This window comes from Sturnus vulgaris, chromosome 5 (assembly GCF_052056855.1).
Source record: "Sturnus vulgaris isolate bStuVul1 chromosome 5, bStuVul1.hap1, whole genome shotgun sequence".
Lineage (NCBI taxonomy): Eukaryota > Metazoa > Chordata > Aves > Passeriformes > Sturnidae > Sturnus > Sturnus vulgaris.
The window spans coordinates 6,094,019-6,117,537 of record NC_142247.1 but is presented as its reverse complement, the minus strand read 5'-3'; positions in this window follow the sequence as shown (position 1 = coordinate 6,117,537).

The window sequence follows — 23,519 nt, the reverse complement described above, 5'->3', positions numbered from 1 at the left end:
TGAGATAAGAGAGCACATGTGTCAGGCCAGGTGTAGATCCTAAGGAACCCTAAAACACAATCACAGAATCTTTTAGTTTGGAAAAGATCTTCAAGATCATCGAGTCCAACTGTCTGATCACCACGGTGTCAACCAGACCTGAGCACACAGTGCTACCACCTGTAATGTCTTGAACACCTGCAGGGATATAGTGATTCCACCACCTCCCTGGGGAGCCCCTTCCGAAGTTTAACAACCCTTTCAGTGAAGAAATTCTTTCTGATGTCCAATCTGAATCTTCTCTGGTACAGCTTGAGCCTATTTCTCCTTGTCCTGCTGCTGGATTCCTGGGAGCAGAACCTGACCCCCACCTGACTGTATCCTGTCAGGAAGTTGTAGAGAGTGGGAAGATCTCCCTTAAACCTCCCTTTTTCTGCCCTAAATACCCCTAGCCCCTTCAGCTACTCCACATATGACTAATTCTCTAGAAAAAGGGCAATTTCAGCCTCCCCTTCAGTCCTAGCAACTCTGCTCAGAGGAGCAAATGTCTCTGATGTGAAGGTTGTGTTGGCCGAGCACTGTGACAGGTAGGCTGCTTTGGGACCCCTAAGAGCCCCCCAGGCTGCTTTGATGATGTCCATATGGCCCAGCCCAGCACTTTTGAAAGGCAGAGTGTTTTGTCATTGTGCACTTTCAGGGTGGGATTAGTTCTTGGTCAGGGGCCAGCACCCGGGTGTGCTCTGCTGGTGCCATCCTGGTTTGCCATCAGTGCCCTGCTTGGACACGGAGTCTGCTGGGGTGTGGTGCAGTGTTCAACTCGCAGCTGTGACTGGCTCTGAAGGAAAAGACAAGCTCAGGAGTCCTCTTCAAAGAGCAAAAGTTTTCAAACAAATGACATTTTTCATTTTTCAGAGAAAGTGGCCTTTTCCATGGGTATATTTGGGAATCTGATGCCATGAAATCCTGTAGGCACAGAGCTGACACAGATACGCCCTGACTGTCGACTCTGAGGGTTTTCCAAGTTTTCCGGCCTCCCAGCACATTCTCTAAGCTCCACCTAATAGAATTAGTCCTTAAAACCAGTGAGGAGAAGCAGGTGGTGAGAAAAGAGGGAGAGCTGTGTGGTTCTGGTGTTCCATATTGTCCTGGAAGAACTGCTGGTCAGACTCCATAACCTCCATCACTGAGGACATGGCAAGTTTGCACTGAATATTTGATTGATCTCCATGCTGTAAAAAAAGGAAGTCTTTTGAAATAGACTAATCTTAAAAGTATATTTTAGAGTTATTCAACCTTTGAGGAATAATAAAAAAAAATTTACTTTTTATATGCTTCTTTAAATGACAAAAATGAAACTCTTTATGAAGGAAAAAACTAGCATTTGTTCCAGTACAGAAGGTGTTTGATCTTATTAAAACACTCTAAGACTCCTTTTATTTTGAGATCTGTCACTTTGCATTGCATTTAATATTCTCCCATTGCTGTGTGCTTGTGTCCATACACATTATATATAATGGTCACATTAAAAGAACAGTCATGGTGGACTCCATCTTGCTACACAGCATAAACGTTCACAGTGAAATGTGAAAAGTATTTTGTAAAAATAATGCAATATGCATCTAAATATAGGTACACATTTGGAATTACATGAACTAATATTAGCATGTCTACTGGCATAAAATACTGGGTGGTTCTTAGGTTGCAGAGATGAAGAGAAAAAAAGGGTAAGGCACCTTTTACACTTCACCTCCTGCATAGATCTGGTGGAGAAGAATGTAAATTTTCTTCATCTTCTCTGTCCTAAAAGATGAGCTTCAGATCTAGTTCATAATCTAGGACCATTGGATCAGGCATTCTTTCCTCTTTGGAATATCTCTACCCCAAGCTGCCTGGTATCAGCAGAGTCACAGCTCAAAGAAAAACCTTCCAGGGGCCAAGGAAGAAGAAGTTTCTATGATTTGCAGAAAAAGTCTTATACAATTTCACATTTCTCTGGAAATTTAAGTCAGGATTCAGGTCACCTACCATGAAGTGTCCAGGTGAGAGTGGACACTGGGGCTATGGATGCCTAAAGGAAATAATGGCAGTAACAGTGGTCTTGCCTGTCTTTATGCATCTGTATGAGCTTGCTGTGTAGGCCTCCCTTGGAGCCACCAAATCACAGAATCACAGAGTGGTTTGGGTTGGAAAGGATTTTAAAGATCATCCCATTCCAATCCCCTGTCATGGGCAGGGTCACCAGTCAATGGACACAAACATGGACTCCCAGTTTGTGTGTTCTGATCTCTCAGATGTATGTGCTTGCTCTGAAAAGAAAAACTGTGTCCATAATTCAGCTCATCTGAAATTATGAATTTCTGGTTGTAGTTTAACACTGTGGTGAATCTTGCTTTAGGATTTGTGACATCAGGTCACAAATATCTCTCCACAGGACATCAAGGTCAGTGTTGTATCATTTCACCTCATTGGTTCAAGCTGTTGAGAGATCAGTCCTGTACCAGCAGCGTTTATGTTGTGCTGTGCATTGCTGCTGTCCAGCTTTGTGTTAGATCATGCACCTATGATGGCTCCCCAACAATATTCAAGGCAAGAAGCTTCTTAAAGCAGTGATCTCATCAGGAATGGCAACACTAAACCTGATCTTGGATTTTTGGTTGGTTTTTTTTTGTAACAACTCTACGGTTCTAACATTATTATTCAACTTCTGCTGTTTGTGTGGCACTTACTTTGCAAGTACCAAGATACAAGTGTATCTGCCTTGAAAGAAAGAGATTTTTGTGAGATTCCTGAATATAAACTTCCACACCCAGAGTTTTATTCTGTTCAGTGTAATTCCTAGAGCAATACCTTTTCTTTTCTTCAACTAATACCCACATCACTTTTCTTCTGAATCTTGATTTCCAGGTATTTTGCCCTCCCCTCTCCCCCGGAATCAGAGGTTTGTGGTTAATAGCTTCCTGGATACACAGCCTGCTTTACACGCTTTGCAAATTAAAGACAACATCCCACTGAAATAAAAATCAAGTCTCATAAAAACACAAAGGAAAATACAGAACAGGGCACTACCCAGATGTGAGATACTGGACTAATTTCTCATCTTCACTGGACTTTGTGCTGTGGAAATGAGAGTGCTGGTGATCATGGGAAAAGTGCTACTGGCTTTTCTTGTCATAATAAGCTGGTCTTTTGAATATAGTCTGGTGGCTCATTCACTTTATAGCTACAGTTTTCTATTCAGTTTGACCAGCCACTTGGAATTCCCAAGTGTCAGCTGCACAGTTTAAAAACTGCTTTCCAAAGGATAATTATGCAGACCTATTTTTAGATTCCTAAGTACCTGCTTTTAGAAGCAGAATTGTGGATTTGGGCACCCATCTTAGAAGTGTAGCCCACAGCAATGCATTGCTACCCAGACCCCGACTTGGGGGCTGAGCTAGGAGGATGACACTGTGTGTTTGTCCTGTGTCAGTGTGTCTCCATGGCTTGCCTATGGCCAAAGACTTTACACACTTCCATAAACAAATGTCCCCACGAGAACTGGGATGAGGCAATATCAGCTCTCAAATTGATGGCTGTAGTTTGGTGAGAAATTTACCCCACTGCCTTCAATTTTCCACCTTGCTTTGGGTTATGGTCACCCAAGGATTTGTCCATGTTTACTGGACAAGCCATACTAACTGGAAGTGTTTTGGATTTACCAGATCCCCCAGCATTAGCTGCAAATACCACCTAGAAGGAACAGAAAGAAGCCTATTGCAGGAAACCCAGATCGGACACTTGATTTTGGAGCACTTTGAAACTCCTAGAAAAAAGACAAAATTTCTGATCATCACTGACTCAGTTCATGACCTTAGTTGTCCTCTAAGATTTTCTCCAGATTGCAATGATCCATTTTCATTGGGCCACTTTACAGAGTGAGTTCTCATTGAGATTTTCCTCAGCTGCAGATATCTCCAGGTCGTCTCATATCTCAAATGTTATCTTGCACAGTTAAGCTTTTGGTCTGTTGGACACAAGTGAGGCTCTTTGAAGCTACCTACACCTTTTCTGTATCCTACTTCATTCATTGGGGCATTTTTGCTCCCCCTTTATCCAGGCACCTACAATTGCCATTTCCAATTTGTGATTACTCAGTGAGATTTCTAGAGGAAATCCTTCATTTCACTAGAACTGGGAGCATCCTTACCTATAATGCTCCCTTTAGGGGCATCCCCATTGTTTGACTGATCCCATTATAGAACCAGTAGCTGCCCAGGCAGTGTTTGGTTTGACAGACATTTTAAAACACCTAGCACTGCTGTCTAAAGAAACAGCCCCATTCTTGCTCTGTGTCTGCTGGCCACTCTTTTTCTCTGGTTTGGATTGGTAGGGGAAAAAAATTTGACTTAACTACATTAAAGAAAAATAATATTTCTTTTTTCAGTTCCCCAGGACATTTCACCTGGCTGCAGAAAGACCCATGCTAGCAGAAGGAAGGAGTAGTATAGGAGATCAGATCTGCTACTTTCAGTGTTGTCAGCCTCAAGGATTTGTAGAAGTGCAACTTAGAGGAAAATATTTGTATAAAGTACTGCAAAATATTGGGAAATTATTATTGTAAAATATTGCAAAATTACTTTGCATCTCATGACTATCGTGACTTTCTGTATGCAGTGCTTTTTGTTGGGACACTTCCTTTGCTTTTCTGGACCATAAAGATATTTGTAGGTGTTGATCACATTGTTCTTAGCTGCCAGATTGGAGGCTGCACAGATTTATGCTGTGAATAAGAGAAGTTTGTGTTCAATAATTTCTAGTGCAGTTTCGAGGGATTCCATACAAGAGACTTGCATCTGATGAATCACATAAGGACGAGTAAGATTTTCATTTCCTTCCAGCTGGAAATCTCTTCTTTCTGCAAACGTGTCTTGATATTTCAGCCAAATAGCTCTTATTATTAATAAAGATCCATCAGAGATTTTAATCTAAATCCCAAACATATATCCTCATTAAGAAGAAATTCTTCCCTCTGGCACAGGTTGACTGGAGAAGTTGTGGATGTCCCATCCCTGGAAGTGTCCAAGGCCAAGCTGGACAGGGCTCTGAGCAACCTGGGATAGTGGAAGGTGTCCCTGCCCATGGCAGGGGGTGGGACTGGATGATCTTTAAGGTCCCTTCCAACCCAAACCATTCAGTGATTCTGTGATTAGACCTCCATAGTGACATTGTCTGACAGAACTATCCCTTCCCCTGGGGGACATTTAACTCAATTCAGAAAAGGTGTGAAAGTCTTGTCTTCCAAACTGCAGCTGACACCTTGGGTGACACTTATAAGTGGATGATTTTTATTTTGTTCAATTAGTTTTCATCATCTATTTGCTGGAAATTATAATGGTTGAAAATGTGGCCAAAACATCAGTATAATGGTGGTGCTCTTTCTGTACTGGTGGAATTCCCAGGTTTCCCATTCCCTACTGGAAGAGTTTGTAAATGGTGCAAATGGTTATTTCTAATTTGATGCTGCTTTGGAGTGTTTTTCCTATGGCATCCCCTAATTTGGACCCTGCAGAACCAGATGTTTCCTTTTATGTTGCTACCGATCACAGGAAACAAAAAAACAAAACTAATGTGTAAAAAATTTGGCAAGTGACAGCTTGAGTGCAGAATTTTGTAATGCTAAGCTGTGAGCCTCATACTAAACTAGTTCCAAAACAGGATGTTGCAGATATGTCTAATATCCCTTTTCTACCACACCCCAGAGCAATTTCTGTTGCTATCTGAGGTATGAATTACATTAAAAAGCAGCAATAAAATTTCACAAAGAAAGATTATATCTACTTCAACAAGAAGCAGGCACAGGTTTCATCCATCTTGCTGGAATAGATGAACACAAAGGTGTTGCACTTTGAGACACTGTGCAGTGAGAGCCCCCCTTGCCTCCCAATGCCCTGACAGTTGTGTTACTACAGTGACAGAAACAATCATCCTGTTTGTTAGTCATATCCAAAACTCAGACTTGCAGAGCAGAGTTATCCTTTCCTATTGCTGCTCCCATCATCTAAATAGAGCCAGGATAAAAATCAGATCTTAATCTGGTCAGTCATATGGCAATCCACACCATCCTTGACTATCAGCTCTTGTTCCCCAGCAGTGAATATGCCGTAGTTCATTCCACAACAATCTCAATTTCAGGATATGGTTATTAGCAAAGTTTTGAGGGGTTTATTAACATTGTCTCTTGGTCTATGGGATGTCACAATTTGTGTAGCTTGGGGAAAAGCACTTAAAAAAACCTCATAGTTTGCACTTTTTCTAACAACAGGCTGCTATTTATTATTGGCAAGAACAGAGCACGGGCTTTAGAATTTAAGCAAAAAAGACCTCTGGCAATGAGGAAATGAGCCTAGACATTTTTCATGAATGGGTTAGAGCTGCTTAACTCTGACTGGCTTGTTTTCTTTTCTTCCTATTCACATCACTCAAGTCCCACCTTCCTGCCTTAAAAGGCATCTCGTTCCCTGGCAGCAAGACAAGTATCTGTTTGATGTCAGCACCCTTTTATTTGCTTAAAAGCATCTTTTTTTCAAGGCAGTAAATTGAAAATGACTACCGCGTCGAGAACTAGCCAATTTCCAGCACTCTCTGCAGAACTGCTCTGCTTTCACATTTGAGAGTTATCATTAATTTTCTAATGAATAATGAGATCAGAGAGCTTGCATGCTGTATTATGTGTAGGAAAATGCTTATGTAAATCAGTATGGCTGTGGTAGCTTCCCAGGGGAACTTTAAAGCTTATCATATCATTAAATCTGATAACAATTCATTTTTTTAAAAAGTAATGCAAGGGGAAAAAAAAAAGGTCTATTCACTGCCTGTTTGTAATAATATGTTTATAATATGAAAGAGAAAGGAAGGCTGCAAGATCATATATGAGAAAATGCAACGAGAAATTTCTTAGGCTTTGCAAGCTGCACCCTGTGTGGAGGAAAAAAGCACTCGCTGTATTTACATAGCTGAACCTTGTGAATTATGTTGATTGTAATGAGAACATAATTCAATATGGATTTCACTTTTCCAGGCTCCCTGCAACACATTCTAAAGCTTTTCTAGCACTACACTTCCAGGGAGCTTAGTGGCACCATGCTCATGTTTCCCTTCTTCTTCCTTCCCATGCCAATAAGGAACTCAATGAAATTTTAACTTGTTTTTGACATCTTAGTGACAGGGGTACTTATGAGTCATTCTGGGGCTAAAGACATCAAGATACAGTTTTTCCAGCAGGACGGACAGCTGCTCCATGGATTCTAGTCATCATGTTTACCACCTAGAAAACTTTTAATTAGTCTTCCTGTTTCCTTCCTCCCCTGCTTTGTGCTGAATATAAACAGCATTTGATTTGCCAGGACTGTGCAAGCTGCAGTGTATATTTTGGAAGCATCACCAGTGCCCCCACAAAGTCAAAAGTCTCAGTGTCCCTTTTATTTCCTTGGGATGAACTCAGACAGGTGTAGAGTGAGCTTAGACTGGATATTAGGAAGAAATTGTTTCCTGTGAGGGTAGGGAGGCTCTGGCACAGATTGCCCAAAGCAGCTGTGGCTTCCCCATCCCTGGGAGTTTTCTAGGCCAGGTTGGATGGGGATTGGAGTAACCTGGGACAGTGGAAGGTATCCCTGCCCATGGCAGGGGGCTGGAACTGGATGAGCTTTTAAGGTCCCTTCCAACCCCAGCCATTCTGTGATTCTATTATGAGGGAAGTTCCCGTATCCCCTCCCATCCCCTATTCCTAAGGCCATGGTTGAGCCTTAGGAGGTGAGATATGTTCTTACCACTGTGTCCATGTGGGGTAATCAGGCACGACTCATTGAATAATAACTAATAATATTTCGATTTTTGGAGCTCTTTCCCCCTGGAGTCATAAAGTATTTTGATAAAAAACCAAATTCCTGCTTCCTACTAATGCAAAGATGGAATTAGGAGGAGGTGTTCCCCATTCACCCAGCCTGATGTGACACATCCTTTTGTTTCACAGGGTAGCGGATTGTGACCTCCACCATCCGTCTGTGAGAAGTGAGTAGCACTGAGACTTGAGGAAACATAGGTGTGCTGATAGGAAGCCAGGAGCTTCCTCTTTTTAACCCAGAATGTCCCCACTGCCACGTTAAATATTAGCTACACGTTTTTCCACATTTGTCAGAAAGGAGGAAAAGAATGCATCTGTTCCTCAGGGATGATGAACTGAAATTGGCCCTGATTCAGGGGAAAAAAGTCTATTCAGCAGAGCACTTAAACTGAGACATAAGTGCCAGCCTGAATAGAGACAGAGTTAAGCTTCTGTTTAAATGCTCTCCTGAGCAAGGGTCATTAGCACCAGCTCTCTCCCTGCACAAAGCATTATTCCTCATGGAAGCAGCCAGCATTCAGATGGGCATCTCAGCTTTGGGGGGGCTTGCTTTATCTCAATCATTTTCTGCTGCTCCTCGCAGGCCAGTTGGCTGCTGCACATTTGGGGATCCAAAGGGAAGGCTCCCAGCAATCTGCCAGGAGAGCCATTCAAGCCTCAAGTGCTGGTTTGGAGGGCAGTGGTATGAGGTGGGGATTCCATGTGAGGCAGGTGGGGACACCCTTTGAACTCCAGGAGTAATGAACACCTTTTTCTGTTGGGTACCTGCTCAAATTATTATCAAATGGCAATACTGAGAAAAATTGTGGAGTAACACAAACATTCTGGCAGATTTAAAAATAAATCTGATCTTCTGTGATCAGCATAAATATTTGAATATTGCCTGACAAACTGTGAATAAAATTGATCTATCCATAAAAACAGTTTTACCAAATACATGGATTAACTAAAAAATCTTTTCACTTTTCCTCTCCCCAACAGAAAAATTTTGATGCATTCTTCACACATGGAGCCTTCTCGAGTTCAGCTGTTTGAACACCACCTGGATCCTTGGGAGTGAATTATGGCTGTAACTCACAGATTGATTTTTTGATTTCCCAATGTTCTTGGGAGGAGCTGTTATGAGTTTGAAAAGTATTTTGGTTGTTGTTTTGTGCAGTCAAAGGCAAAATATCCATAAGAATTGTTGGATTCAGCTGCCTCTCTGTCACACAAGGTGGCAAGTTTGTAGTTATGTGACAGAAGGGCAGAAAGAACAGGCCTGCAAATGAAACATTTCTGAATTAAATTTAGATGTATATTCTTTGTGCTAAAGCATTTGAATTGGGCAAAAGAAATACAGAATACATTAAGAAAATCAAGTGAAATATTTTCTTCATATTTGGACTTTAGCTAGGTGTCAATTGCTATGGAATATAATACTCCATCTCTAGGAATTAAGGCCATCTAAATGACCATTAAGGGGATTTACCTTGGGGTCAGGGATGGTCACTTGTCAGGATAAGGTTTTATTGATGGATTTGACAAAGGTATTCAAAGTAGTGACTGATGGGTAACCAGTTTGCCTTTACACTGCAAATTAAAGTTTTCCAAGGACCTTGGAATAAGAGTTATTTTTACAGCAGTGAAAATAGAAAGAAAATTGAGCCATGCATTGCAAACACCTGTAATGTGGTATGACTGGACAACAGCTCTTTAAACTCTTCCCTCAGTCTCAGGTTTCTGAATTTAAAATTAAAGGTTACCTGAAGGTGTTTGGTTCTGCTCTTAAGTTCATGTGGGCCAGATCCTTGATCTGTAAAGAGTCCCACTACACATCGCCCTGTGGAGAAAGGTGTTCCTCTTTGTTGGAAGTATATTCCTGGCTTCTGTGGTGATTCATCAGTACCAGGAAACTGCATCCTCTGTGATCTTACAAGACTTCAGTTATGTAATGTATAAAGCTCTGGCGTAGGATTGTGAGAGTGATTTTGTTTTGATGGCTGAAATGGGCCAATGCTGTAGAGTTAAGATGGTGTTCTTTCTTCATTCTGTGTTCATTCATTTTTAAGGAATGTCTAATTCTAAATCACACTGCATTCCCAAGAAATAGTCATGAGTTTCACCCAAGCATTTGAATTAACTAAAATTGTTACATTCTTGACATTCCACTTCAATGGTGTTATGAACCAGATGATATGTAAATAAAGGGTAGCTCCAATTGCTGGCAGATGATCAGGAAGGACTGGCATTTAACAAGTGACAACAGTTTCAATCAACTTCCTGTGAGTCAATCTAACAGTGACATTATTCATTTGTAAAGCTGGACAATCACACTCAGGGACAAGCTGAGAAATCCTCATAAGATCCCAGATACAGAGCTGCATCCAGCATTGGCCCAGCACAGCAAGGACAGGGAGCTGCTGGAGCCACGACAGAGCAGGGATACCAGGGGATCAGAGGGATGGAGCAGCTCTGCTGGGAGGAAAGGCTCAGGAAATTGGAATTGTGCAGCCTGGAGAGGAGAAGGCTTTGGGGTGACCTCATTGTGGCCTTCCAGGGCTTGAACCCACAGAAAACTCACAGGAAAGATTGAAAAAGACTCTTTACAAGGGCCTGGAGTGACAGGACAAGGAGAAATGGCTTCACACTGACAGAGAGGAGATTAAGATTGGGCTCTGCGATTTGGGCAGTTTTATAGGAAAGATGTGAAACTACTTCTCCCATGTCCAGCGGGAATATTCCAGCAGCCCAGAGCTGAATCTCTGCCAGTCTTCCTGCTCCAAATTGCTCCTGCTGACCAGTTCCCAACTATCTCCAGGCAGAAGGGGCCCCAGTCAGTGAGAACTGCAGGAGAGCAGGAGCAGTGGAACGGAGGCAGCAGCTGGCTGCGTGTGAGAGCGGGAGAGCCGTGAGCTGGAGAATTGGGATCAGAAGACCCTGAGAGGGAGAGGGGCCCTCCCTGCAGCTGGCAGGACACCAGCCATAGCTGAAGCACAAGAACACAGGACACTGGCCTGCAGGCAAGACACTGGGACAGAAGCATCCCAACAGGATGCCTCTTTTATTGCTCTTGTATGGGCTGCCCACAGGGGCCGGGCTAGGAAGAGTTGTTTTGTTCCTTCTCTGAAACCATTGCAAAAGTTGTGCCCAGGGTAGTTGCAGAGCTTTGTTCTGGCTTCTCTAGCACAGTTACTGATGGTTGATTCATTGAAGCTGCAAGTGTTGGTGCAAACCTGGTGACGGCTGCAGCTCCCTAAAGAGCTGCTGAGTCTCTTGGTGCACCTCAATTTCATCTCCCCACATTAGCACAGGGTGGCAAAGGGCTGCTGTGCGCCAGTTTGGGGGGTGGATGTGAGTGCATATGAGAGTGACAGAGGTTGCATGGACACTGTTCCCAGTTCCAAGGGTTTCCCAAATCCTACACTGCTCAATTTTTAGGTTCTTATTTCCCTTTTTTTCTCTTTCGCAATCTATTTTCAAGCATTTCTCTGCAGCTGAGGGACAGAATATTACCATCTCGGATTATGAGAGCTGAGATTCACACTGGTTTACAGCAATTCAGGACCTCCAGATAAAAAATTAGTAAACATTACCCTGATTTACAAGTATATGATGGGAAGCAACAGGACTTAGTGTTCGGTTATAAATCAAGGACCTCTATATATCAGTATTATGTAGATTCCCTCCAGTAGGTATTCCTTTTCCTAGTCCTAAATATTGATAGAAACTGAAGGTAGCTGACTTTTCAACTGAAGAGAATGGTCATTGCCCGTGCTGCCTCCTTCTGGGATTTTCCAGGCTCAGTGGGCAGGATGTATCCCAACAGGGGATGGATGTTTGTAGGATGTTTTCCCCAACACCACATTTGGAGCAACAGTCAAGCAGCTGTCTGGAGCTGGGAGTTAAGAGACACTGGGATGCTGGGATGGGGGCTAGGAATAAAAGTCCAATTTTCTTTGTGTGAAAAACATGGGAATTATCTAACCCCAGCTCTGGCTGCCCCCACAGCAACTCCAGTGACACAAATACATGCGGGGTATTGCATTACATCATCAGGACAAACCCTAATGGGTGTATTTATGGCCCAGGCAAAGCGAGACGAAGCGAGATTCTGATCTCTGCTTACCTGGTGTAAAGTGGGAGTAACTGCAGAGATAAACTGACATAACAAAGATTAGAGCCTGGCCTCTTTGTCTGTAGCTGGTTTTAGAAGCAGCTGGCTTTTAGAAATTGCGGATGTCACATAAATCACTTGTAACAAAGTGGTTCTGGACTCCAGCCTCCAGCAGCTTCTGACCATCCATCTCTGTAAAAGTGATGGTTCTCCATACAGCTGGTTTGTGTCCAGAGGCTTTCAGCTGAGCAGAGTGGACAATCCTCCATCTCCCACAGCCTCAAGGAAGCAATGAGATTTGTGTAGCACAGGCAATCAGAAGGAGGCAGCTCGTGAGATGCCATCTGATCAGAGATGGGGCTCCAATAACGGAAGTCTGCTGAGCACAGGGCAGTCATATCTCATCTGCTGAGCTCTGGAGGGAGAAGGGTGTTGGACAATAAGTAGCCCTGATAGCAAAGTAGATCTTCCAGTGAGATACAGCCTGATACTGACTGCTGGCACAGCTCTCTAAATACAGCCAAGGCAGAGGAGGTAAATAGGTGTGAATAAATACATCTCACTCGTCCTTAAGCACCTTGAGAGGAGGAATGTAGTGTTGTTCTCTTATAATAAATGTGGATTACATTTTAAAAGACCCTGATAGTCTACATACAAAATAACCTGAGGCTGCAGTGATTTTAGGTATGCTCGTCCCAGAATAATGATTGTGGGGCTGTATCCTCTCTTTTTTGGTTCCAGGGCTGTGGGGCAGTGTATTTCACTAAAAAATTAGTTACCTGTCTGGGAAGAGTAAGATATGAGGATATTTATACTCAGGTTACACTGAGTAGAAGGCCATTTTTGTGCCCTGAAGCTGCTGTAAAGATCAGCTCATCCAAGGTAAATATAGGCTTTATTTCTAGTAGTATGTTTGAGGAGTAGCTTAACTAATAAGGGTGTTTTTTAATGTTAGAATTGCTAAAAGATAATGTCTACCTTGAGCCAGAAAACTTTCAAACTATACAAATTGCATTAGCCCCATCAGCAGTACTTTGCACTGCTGAAGATCTCATACCTTCACTGATCTTAAATTGCAGAAACTTCCAAGTTGCTGCTACTGAACTGCATCTTTTACCTCCTTTGATAGATTTCTCACATGTAAATTTTATTGTCTTCTCCAGTCTCACATAGGACTATCACCAGTGCAAACAATGTATTTAATGTGTCTTAATGAATGTTACAATTCCTGGTATCTCTTGTAATGTTTATACTTGAGAAGACCAAGTCTGATTTACTCAAAGGAAAGCTGAGACAATTTGGTTATGTTTAGGGGTACCAAAGTGGGCAAAAGGTCCTGCCAGCCAAAAACCCCCACCCCTAAAACATATTATGGTCACCTGAGGAGACACAGTCTTATAAAGACAAGTTAAGTTCATTACTTCAGTATTTATTGGTGCTCCTCTTTGGAAATGGCCTCAAATGGAGCCAGGGGAAGCCCAGGCTGGACATCAGGAGGGCTTTCTTCATGGAAAGAGTGGCAAGCATATGAACAGGCTGCCCAGGGAGGTGATGCAGACACAGTCCTTTGTTCAAAAAACAGCAAGATGTGGCACTCAATGCCATAGTTTAGTTGACAAGGTGGTGATCAGTCAAAGACTGGACTCAACCTCAGAGGTCTTTTCCAACCCACATGATTCTGTGATTCTGTGTGGTTCTGTGAATGTGTCAGCATTTGCAGAAATAAAGGCCTAAGTTCTGCTTGTGTGAGGTTGTCACACATGTTTTGTAGGCTGCAGAGAGGTTCTCTGTCAGGATGGACTAAAGACAGACACGCAAAGAAACCTGCTCCACCTTCCTGATTTGCAGCTACATTTCACTGCACTTGTCTGTTATTTTTGGAAGTGTCTTTTTCAAATATTGGGATATGCTGGGATCACTCTATTCATTAACCAGCTAGAACTGAGCAGGAGGGGGGTGGCTGCTCTGCCTAAAGCACAGTTGGGGCTTTTTGTCATGTAGGAGTACCTGGCAGCTTTGCAAAGGACAATAAATGATTCCTTCCTAATGTGAGAGCAGCAGGAGCCAGGCATGCTGGTGGAAGGCAGGGCCTGCTGCATCAGAGGGAAGAAGTTGCTGACACCCAAAGAAATGAGAGAGGGTGTGATAGGAAAGAAAAATATTTTGAAAAATTTTGTTTGCAAGTGGGGGCTGAATAGCTCTGAGAAAAACCGGGGCATTAAAAATTTTTTCTCTTCTCTGAAAAAATAATTTCCAAAGGGTGGAGCTATAAAATACCTCGATGTTATAGTTAATATTTCAGTAAAATATTGTTGTTAAGACAGAGGTCTCTACACATGGAATCTCTCCTGACTCCCTATCGCTTGTGGAAATTCTCTCACTTCTCCATTAAAGGGATCAAAATTTGGCCTAGAGTAGATGCCAGCCATGGCCTGAGCTTTTAAATGTTTCCAATTTCATGTGAGAGAGTTGCAATTTTTCTTAGAGGGGGAGTGACCACAAAATTCCCTGTGGAGAGCAGGAAGAGCATGTGAAGGCGCCCTTCAAAGGGTTGTTTTGTGAAGGGTACGATGTCTGTCTGACATCACAGTTGCTTTCCTGGCTTTTCTGGCTGGTGCTGCTTTCCCCCTTTCTGAGAGACTGGGCACAGTGGTCAGGATGCTCCAAGATGATGGCAGGAAGGCACTAAGGAAAAGGGGCTCCTGCTTTGAAGAGGGATGTGTGAGGGGCATGGCATGGCTCCCAAAGCAGGCTTCTGTGCTGAGCTTTCGCTTCTGCAGTCTCAGCTCTCCCCAGATCCCTGTCTGCAAACAGCCTGGTGGGATGGGAAGCTCTAAGGCAGGAGATATGTCCCATTATGCATCTGGCATCAGGAAATCCTTAATTTCTAGGCATCACTGCAAGGCAGGTAGTAACTAAGGCTTGATTATGTTTGAGAGCAGCAGCTTGGCAGACTGCAGAATGAAGTACAGATAAAGTGACCTTGTGATTTTGAAAGCGAGACCCATTATTTGTTTTGAAACATATTGCCTCAGTGACCCTGCAAGTTCTGCAGACATGTCCTGTCTGGAAATGCCATAACAGGTTGTTCACTATATTTTCAACTGAGTTAAGGTTTTGTTGAAATAAGGAATATCAATCAAAGGCCAGAAGGCCACATTCCTTTGGTGTTGTTGATTTCACCAGTATCTTTTGTCTGAAAGCCTGTGCTGACAGGGCATCAGGGGAGAACTCCTGGGGTGAGTGGGGATGAGTGAGGGCAGCCACATGGATCTGCATCCCTGTCAAACTTGTGTCAGCAGAGGTCAAGTTCTCAAGCTCCAGAGAGGACCCTCCAGCACCCAGGGATTAGTCAAGGGGAGAGCCAGACACCCTTCACAGCACAGAATCAACATTATCTAGAGCGTGACAGGGACAAGTGGAATATAATACATGGGGGTGTGCAAGGGAGGTGCTGTTCACATGTCCAGAAAATGGCAGGGACACAACTCTCTCCCTGCCCTGAATCCTCACCTTTTGTCACAGGAAATGTTCAAAATGAGATTTGTGTGTAGGGACAGTCAGACCATGGTGCTGAGGTCAAGTGCACGTGTTGGTCATGGTTCATTGCAGCTTTTTTTCAGGCTAGGATTCGAGTTCACATGAAACACAGCTCACCTACACGCAGTGAGACAGAGCTGGGTGATTTTTCTTTCCTCTTGGTGGCAAATGAGAATTTTGCCGAGAAAAAACTGGTTTTATTGTCTATAACTGTTCACAAATTTGGTATTAATTGAAAAGTTATTTGGTATTAAGGTACATTGACAAAAACAAAGGAAAAAACTATGTGTCCCTTTTCATCTCTTAGTATCAAGGATGTGGGATTGACAAGTTCCATCCTCTCTTTTCCCTGAGGTGACATGATCTTAACTTTCCATCATGTTTGGGTTATTTTGGTTGGTGATGTTCATGGCTGCTCCTAGGGGAGTCTGTCTTCTGCTCAGTGGTGTCTGTGTGCATGCTCAGCCCATGGCAGAAGTGAGGAAAAACAGGTTTTGTGAAACCTCAGAAGAAAGTGGCAGAAGGTAAGGACTTTTCAGCTCATGCTGGCTGGACAGTAAGAGCATATACTCCTACCTAGCTACCTTGGTTCAGCTGGGGTGCTTTAATTTGGCGTTGTTTGAGCCCTTCAGTCCCATCCTTGAATTACGTGAAGGAAACAACAGTGTGTAACATGTGCTGGCAGTCATACTGGGTTTGTGTGAACATCAAGGTTAACATTTCCAAAGCATGCAGGTGATTTTGAAACCAAATTCAATTTACAGTTGAACTTTGTGGCTTCCAAAGTGCCTTCATTATTTTGGGAAATTAGATTTTGGGCCAAGTTTAAAAAAAAATCAATCAAAATTGCTAACAATGGGACACAAGTTCCTGAGTTACTTGAGTAGCTTTGAAAGCATTACTCACTTATTTGCTTCTCTGAAAGAACTGAAAGAGTGACAAATCTGTTTTCCAGAGCAAAAGAGTGTCAGTTGCAGGACACAGTTTAAGGTGCAGATTATAATGAAAGACGGGATAACACAGAGATAGCTTTCAAGAGGATAACCAACAACACACGTGATTGAGGGGTCTGCCTCAGGTCTGCCCTCCCTCCTTCATGTAGTGCTCTTAGGAAGTCAGGCATTGCCTGAGAGAGGGAGAAACCCTGTTCCAGAGGCACTGAAGCCCTTGAGCCGGGCTCCTGCTGGCTCTCTGCCCCTGCAGGTACTTTGTGCCACGTGGGTGGGGCTGCAAGGTTTAAAAGTGCTCAGCTCCTCGGAGACGGAAACAGCTCAGGTAGGGCACGATAATCAAGAAGATAATCTAGAAGGCTATTTACAAGGACTATAATGGAAACAGGTTTTCGTGACCTCCTCCTCCTTTATTGCTGTGCCTTTGGCTTGACCCGGCTCAGGGCTCCCACCGCTGCATCGCTGGGAACATCGTGCTCAGCCTGGCAGAGCGCCCGGGCCATAAGAGGTTTTGGCTACTGCTTGTAGTGGCAAATCAGCTGCAGAAGAGGGAGCCCATGTCTTCTCCAGCCTGGCACCTCCAGTTTCCTCTTTTCTCTCCAGTCATTTTCACACCTCCATAGGAAGAAACTGAGAAGGAGGGGTTAAAAAATGGAGTAGGTTAAGGAACACGAGTGTGGACATCACTGCTTAGCTCAGACACCTCCCAGAATCTCCCCACTGGGCCAGGCCCCTCACCTCCAAAGACCAGAGGCTGCAAGAGGAGGAGAGGTCCCTTTGAGCAACCACAAGAGGTACCAGCTGAAAGTCTTGTGGCTGCCAACCACACAGGTGCTTGTACTCCAGGCATGCTCCCCTCAGGGTGTCAGAATGACAGGAATGTTTCCTCTGCGGCACACAGACGTGAGCTGGCTTGCATGGGACACGGTTCAGCAGGAGGCACCTTAAACAGCCGTAACACCAAAACAAGCAACACTCAGGCAGAACCACTCTGATTATGCCCTTCACCCGCACACTTCATAACCATCACCCTTTTTACTTCCCACTCCAGTTCATCCTGACCAAAACAAAAGGCAAGGGAGATACCGTTAATGAGGTGCAGGGGGATGGACGCTATCACACTTCGCACATCTGTGACGAGCGGGTTTAGCAGAGCTCCCAAAGAAAACATAAGAGATTGCATTAGCCAGCTTCAGAAAATGCCTGACCTTCCAAAAAAACAACAAAAAAACCCCCCCACATTATTCCCTGTGAATACTATGGTATGTATTGCCCCTCCACCCCGCACCAGGAAGGGATCTGTAGCAGGGATATACTTCAAGGAGACTGTGGTTTATATTACAGCTGCTAAGATAACCGGGAGCTTTCAAAAGGAATCCCAGCTAGCGCAGCTTGTTTTACAATACCAGACTCCAAGCGGGGGGAGTGGAAAGTAAGTTTGTTTTCCACCCTGCCCCTTTATCTTGATGTCAAATATATCCCCTGGGAAAGGAAAACATTTAAGCAGCAGATCCCATGGACACACACACACACACTCACACTCTCACACTCATGCGCCTTTCCCCCCATCGAGCCACAGCCATGTCCGGAGCGTGGCACTGTTCAGTGCGTGGGTGCTGCTGGACAGCTGGAGTTTTGGCAGGGAAAGCCCAGGAAAAAGGTGCTTCAGGTGTGATAATCAATAGTCACAGGTGCTGGTACCAGCATGTGATCTGGGCTGGTCAAACCCACAAGCCACCTGCTGCAGGTGGAGTTGTGATCTCTTTGAGAGCACCTCCATGGGAGGGGATAATTACAGCTGGACAGGAACCATTTATTTGTGTGGACAAAAGCATAACAAAATCCAGTCATAAAGCTTCCCAGATAGCTCTTATCTGAAATAAGATGCACATTTTTAACAAGGAGAGTCAGGAACTGTTGGCATGGCTTCTCAGGGGAGCATTGAGGGGGGTCTTCATTGCCTCTTTGGAGTACTGTAAATGTTTTGATCTAACTCAATCAGAACTCTGGCCTTAATACTGACATTATTGCCTGGATTCTGAAGTCTTAGATGATCATAATGGAACTTCTTGGTCTGAATATTTGTTACAAGGCACTTCTATGTGTAAGAAGCGTACATGGATGCAAGCCCTTCAGTTATTGTTATTGTTATTGTTATTGTTATTGTTATTGTTATTGTTATTGTTATTGTTATTGTTATTGTTATTGTTATTCCCGGAGAGGGACTCTTCATCTGGAACTGTAATGACAGGACAAGGGAGAATGGCATCAAGCAGAAAGAGAATAGGTTAAGGTGAAATACTAGAAAACAATTCTTCCTTATGAGGGTGGGAAGACACTGGAACAGGTTGCCCAGAGAAGCTGTGACTGGCCCATCCCTGGAAGTGTCCAAGGCCAGGCTGGAAGGGGTTCTGAGCACCCTGGAATAGTGGAAGATGTCCCTACCCATGGCAGGGGAATGGAACAAGATGGTCTTTAAGGTCCCTTCCAACCCAAACCATCCCATGATTCTGTGATTATTCCCCAGCCTAGGATCTGTGTCTCCAGAGCTCTGGATTACAATTCTGCTGGTGGTCATGGTGTTTGTACCAGAAACATGGTAGAAATGCAAAGGGAATGTCATACTTTGAGCTAAATTGCTGAAAAGATAACCACAGGATAAGAATAAATGTCGCAGCTGCAATGTGGAAGCCAAATTTGCTTGCTGGCAGGTGAGGGAAGACTGAACCAATGTTCCTGAAGAATATGAGGATGCTTGGGACCTACCTTCTCACCCACAAAAATAAATGAATAAACTGGGATTCTTCTTAAGACAGGATCAGAGAAGCAGCCAAGGTATTTACATAAGCATATATACCCCTTTGCTGTGCTAGCTAGTTAGACAATGCTACGAAAATGAAACCGGGAGCTCACTGAACATACCCATGCTCTGGAGGAACAGCAAGTTCAAACCTATACTTGGGTTTCACAGAAGGTTTTGTTTTGTTATGAGGTTGAAGCACATTTCCAGTGTGAAAATTCTTCACCCATGTTTTGTTCTACATTGATGTGTGACTCTGTCACCAGACCTTGTGGTTTGGGGCCACGCCACATCTTACTGCTGAGCTGTCCTATTTTCTGAATGCAAAGACTGAACCTAAGAAGTCTGGTTTCTCTCTTGCTTGGTATATGCTTTACACTGGTGATGTTCCTTGCCTTTCTACAACAGGAAGAACAACAGCTCGAGGAATGGGAAGGAATGCACTTTTGAGGGTCCTAACTGCTCAATCTGCAGTAATTTCAATAGGTAGAGCCCTGGTGTCACTACAGGGAGCTGAAAGCTGTGCCACCAAGCACAGTTTCTTTCAGCTCTTGCCTATGTGTCTTCTGCACTCACCTTGAAGTTTATGGTGTAGGTATTTTCCTCAGAGGAGGTCTCTTCTGAGAGTCCTCCTAGTTTTCTGTTCCTTCACCAGAGCTTTCAGTGTGTGGGTCTGGGAGGTGTGGTTGTCAGGGATTGTCACCTGAGGATGCCATTCCCAGCAACAGGGATAAAAGTCTTGTGGTCATGATACAAGGCCAGAAGATGCTATTGTGATCATCTGTATGGTGTGATGCAATACAATCAGTCAAAATGAACTGTGGAAAGGGCTTGATTGAAGAAAACCTGTTTCTAAATACAGTTATTTTATTTCCTATCTGTTTTCAACAGCACTGCCTCTTCAGACTATTTCCCTCTCTCCTCAGTTATTAATCTCTTCTTCTCCTAGTGTGGAGAGACTCACAACTCATACTATAGAGTCAGTTTTCCTCCTCTGCCCCCTTGGGCACTTATGAAATGTAACCAAACCCAAATCAACCCATTAGACTCCTTCCATACTGAACATTTTGCTCTTTTTTTGAAACACCTTCTAGAAATGGAGCTGGTACCTCAGAAGATGTAAATCAGCATCAGGGGATTTTTTACAGCCAAAGAGATTAAAATTATAACAAGATAAATAAATCTCAACAGATTTCAATGGGTTTTCTGTCTAGTCAAAACCATTCAATTTTAAGTAAAATTGAAGATTTGATTGATTTATTTTTATTATTTTGCTGGATAACTACATGAGGGACTAAAATGCAGAGACATCTCCTGCAGCCTCTAATCCTCTGGTTTTGAAATGTCCCCTGGCTACTTGCCATCTGAAGTGCAGGGTGTCACTATGCTCCGTGTGTCAGCTGAGGTTTGGGATGACTATGGCCAGCACCAGATGTTTCTTGCATGTTCACAAGTGCCAGGAGGTCTCTTTCCTGCCATTTACCAACAGTTTATATTCACAGGATACTCGGTCCTTCTCAGAGAACTCCAGCTTATTGTCCTGATGATACATTTTGAAAAGGAGTTCACTGTTGCTCTTTTGAACTTCCTCTTCCTTGTCCTCATTTGTTAATGGATTTCATTCCTCCCCAGCGGTTACTCATCCCTGAATGCTTAAATTAGTTGGAAAGGTTATTTCTATAACTGGTGGTCATTGAGAATCTTTGTCAATGAGCATTAATAGACATGAATGTATTGAGAAAAACATGAAAATCATCTCTGTGGGTATTATCACATTTTATCTCTGATTTGGTATCTTTGAAAGTGGTTGGTCAAGCACTTTATAATGAAGAACTTTGCACTATTGTATTTGTGAAGGAATTTTCTTCCTTGTCCCAGCCACTTGATGTATTTTGTGGTTGGTTTTTAAATATTATAAGATTTTTAGTATTTGTAACATCTAATTGTTCATTCACGGCTGTATCTCAGGGCGCATCATCAGCTTTCAGAAAACCTCTTTTTCAACACACCCTAATTCTGACATTAGTACCTTTATTTTGGAAAATAGTTGCTAAGTGAGAACTATATTTAAAAAAACTCCTGTAACAGGATTTAAACATTTTATTCATGCATTAACATAGGCAGCTTAAAAATTATATTCTCATGATTTACTTTGGCGAAATATCTATCTGGAGTCACTGGTCTTGTAGTGATTTATCTACTCTCACTATTTGTACTGGATTTGAAAGGGAGTGCCTCATTCTTAAACTAATTGCCTGTCATTTATTCCACGGGAAATACTTTTATAAGGATAAGGGGCTAAAGGCCAACTTTTCAAAGGCATGTAGGCACCTCAGGATGAAGACAGGCACTAGGAAAGCACCGAGGCACTTGAGGTGCTCCTGGAAAATTCTGTGGGTGTTTGGCTGTGCCTTTAGGTGCCCACGTACCTTCAATCTGTTCATAAGACTTTTTTCTCTGGCCAGAAGACAGGTTTCCAGAGCAGCTGTGAAAGAGACATGTCTCTCTCCCTGAGAGAGACATGGGGAGCACAGAAGCTGCTCCCCTTTCTCTTATCCCAGGATGTGATTAAACTGAGCTGGGTGGGAAATGCGAGGGAGCCTCACAAATGTCATTTGTAGAAAATATAACTTTAATCCTGGGCTTTAAATGATGTCACAGCACAGCCACTGTGCTAGGAATTACTCTCTGAGGGGCTGGATGGTGTCACATCCATGTGGAACACACTGCACTGCAATGAGACGTGCAGTGAACCTCCAAGGCTTGCAGGCTGACCCCGTCCCACCTGGAGACATTTTTCCTTGAAGGTTCCATGATGGTGCCAGAGGGTTTTTCACTGCACCCGAGCTGGTGAATGGCTGTCTCTACCCCCACCCATGGGATGTGACACTCGAGGTTCCCTACGAAGTGCAACGCCACTGCTTGCAGTGAAATTCAAATGCTTGCTGGAGGGAACAATGGGAAAATGTGTTTATATACACATCCCGTCTCACTTGTTCCCTTCCTGCTCAGTCACATTGCACTGTTCTAAGAAAGGTTTCTTGTCCTGATCACATTTCTCTTTGCTTTCTGTCTTGTTTCTGTGTGGATTCCCTTCTTTTCTTGCAAGAACTTCTTTCCTTGTTTCATCATATGTCCTCTTCTGGTCCTCCTTTCCTTCTCCTCCCTCAGTAATTAGCTTCAATCTGTGTGCTGCTGCTGTACAATGCCTTAACTTTCCTCTCTTCATCCTTCATCCCATTTCTCATTTCTATGGTTCTCTTGTGCTCCTTCCCCTCTCCCCTCCCCAACTTTCCTCAGGTTCCTCCAGATTTTTAGCTCTTTATTTTTTTTCTTCCTACCCTCTGTCTCTCTTTAAAAATTTAATTGGCATGCTTTCTTCAAGCTGTCTTAGAAAGCCTTATTTTTTTTCTTCTCTCTTTTCAGCTTCTTTCCTGAATTGCAGTCACACCAGTTCTGCTTTCCTGACTGCAGAGTCACAGCAGCTGTGGTGCAGCAGAGCATCTGAAAAGAAAATGCTAATAGGGGTTTTTATAGTATACAGTAAAAGGCTTTGATTAAAAAAATAATAATGCTACACCTCAATGCTACCTCTAACCCAGACTATTGCTTCTTGAGAGGTTCCTTCTAGAGCCTCCACTAAGAAAGCAGAATCCATAACTTCATGTGCCATCTCCCTGCCTGTCATAACCACAGGCAAAGCCTGATTAGTAATTTTCTTTAGAGGGAAGCAAAGAAGCAGTATCTGTGTAATGGCATCTCCCCTGTGCCTGATCAAGATCATAAAGAGTGTGCACGGCAATTTTATGGATGTCCTGCCAATATATCAAGTACTGATTTTACATAGAAGCATCTCATCAGACACTTCCAGATCAAACTGGTTCTGCAAACATTTCTCCATGAGAGTTCATTAAAATCCAGACAGGAATTTGTTCCAGCCATACTAATGTCCCCCTCAGGTCAGCTTTCTGTGAGCATTCACAGTTTATTTATCACCAACAACTAGTCTATACACATTTCAGCCTTGGATGGGTCAGTATTTCCACATATAGATACTGGAGTTCATGGTCATCCAGCTTAGGACAAGGAACACGTCATAGACTCAGCTACACCAAAGCAAATTATTTCCTCTAGAAAAGAGAGAAATCTGTTTAAAATAATGCAATATTATGTAAATTATGAAAAAAATCTCCTCAGTGCTGAATATTTTTGTAGAGTAGTGAGAATCTGATCATTTGCTGGCAGAAATTCAGAAAGAGGTAAAATACATTAAAG